The following is a 1,722-nucleotide window of genomic DNA, read 5'->3' as shown; positions in this document are numbered from 1 at the left end:
GATGGAGCATCCCTGGGGAGGTGGCACTTGGGGACACGGGCAGGGGGGGACTCTTTGGGCTCTGAGGGGTTTTCCAACCTCAACAATTCCATGATTCCATGGGTTTAACTCCCTCTGGAGCTCCCAGCACGGGAAACATCCCTGAAAGAGGAGCTCACCCCTGAGGCCCCCCCTCATCCCACCCCATCCAAGTTGTTGGAATCCCTGTGGATCCAGAACCCCCCCCCCCCTTGGGACCGTTCTGGCTGCCAAGGATTCCCACAGAAGGGTTTTCCCAAGGCTGGAGCTGCAGCTCCCGAGCCCACCCGGCCTCCAGGGATTCCTGCATCCAGCTGTTCCCACTGGGGAGCAGGAGGAACCAGGGTCTCCATCCCGGGGGCCACGGGCAGCTCATGGAATCACGGAGCCTCGGGATGGGATGGGTGGGAAGGAGCCTTAAAGGTCATTTAATTCCAGGGGCAGGGACACCTCCCACCATCCCAGGGGGATCCAACCTGCCCTTGGACACTCCCAGGGATGGGGCAGCCACAGCTCCTCTGGGAATTCCATCCCAGCCCCTCCCCACCCTCCCACACAGGAATTCCTTCCCAATATCCCATCTAACCCCGGGAAGCCATTCCCTGTGTGCTGTCCCTCCATCCCTTGTCCCCAGTCCCTCTCCAGCTCTCCTGGAGCCCCTTCAGGCCCTGGAAGTGGCTCCAAGGTCTCCCTGGATCCTTCCCTTCTCCAGGCTGGACATTCCCAGTTTTCCCAGCCTGGTTCCACTGGAACGATTCGAGTGGGAAGGAATTTTAAGGATCACCCATTCCCACCCCCTGCCATGGGCAGGGACACCTCCCACCATCCCAGGGGGATCCAACCTGGCCGGGGACACTTCCAGGGATGGAGCAGACACAGTTCCTCTGGGAATTCCATCCCAGCCCCTCCCCACCCTCCCAGACAGGCATTCCTTCCCAATATCCCACCTAACCCCAGGAAGCCATTCCCTGTGTGCTGTCCCTCCAGCCCTTGTCCCCAGTCCCTCTCCAGCTCTCCTGGAGCCCCTTCAGGCCCTGGAAGTGGCTCCAAGGTCTCCCTGGATCCTTCCCTTCTCCAGGCTGGACATTCCCAGTTTTCCCAGCCTGGCTCCAGTGGAACGATTCGAGTGGGAAGGAATTTTAAGGATCACCCATTCCCACCCCCTGCCATGGGCAGGGACACCTCCCACCATCCCAGGGGGATCCAACCTGCCCTTGGACACTCCCAGGGATGGGGCAGCCACAGCTTCTCTGGGAATTCCATCCCAGCCCCTCCCCACCCTCCCAGCCAGGAATTCTTTCCCAATATCCCACCTAACCCTGGGAAGCCATTCCCTGTGTCCTGTCCCCCCATCCCTCATCCCAAATCCCTCTCCAGCTCTCCTGGAGCCCCTTCAGGCCCTGGAAGTGGCTCCAAGCTCTCCCTGGATCCTTCCCCTTCTCCAGGTGAACATTCCCAGCTCTCCCAGCCTGGCTCCAGGAGCTTCCCAGCTCACAAGGTGACCCCTTCCTCGGGACATTCCTGCCCAAACTGGGGACCAGCAGCTTCCCAGTGGGATGAGGAGCATTCCCTGGACAGGGGAACTCTCCAGCTGGCCCGGGAGGAGAAGACCCCGGTGATTTGTGTCCAGGGCAGCCCTTCCCAGGAGGGATTTTCCCCCAATATCCCAAATAAACCTCCCCTGGCACAACCTGGGGCCTTCTC

At 60.9% G+C, this 1,722-nt stretch overlaps 1 protein-coding gene across 1 annotated transcript in view; it reads right to left on the bottom strand.

The window, feature by feature from the left end:
• The window catches only part of LOC113941028 (maestro heat-like repeat-containing protein family member 1), a gene marked incomplete at both ends in the record, with an annotated part of 5,604 nt that overhangs the window by 2,955 nt on the left and 927 nt on the right, over window positions 1-1,722 (bottom strand). The gene's annotated exons all lie outside the window — the stretch shown is intronic.

The sequence above is a fragment of the Corapipo altera genome, unplaced genomic scaffold (genome assembly GCF_003945725.1).
Source record: "Corapipo altera isolate COAL_440 unplaced genomic scaffold, ASM394572v1 60889, whole genome shotgun sequence".
In the NCBI taxonomy this organism is placed as follows: domain Eukaryota; kingdom Metazoa; phylum Chordata; class Aves; order Passeriformes; family Pipridae; genus Corapipo; species Corapipo altera.
The sequence above is the reverse complement of the archived record's forward strand: the minus strand, read 5'-3'. Positions and strand labels throughout refer to the sequence as shown.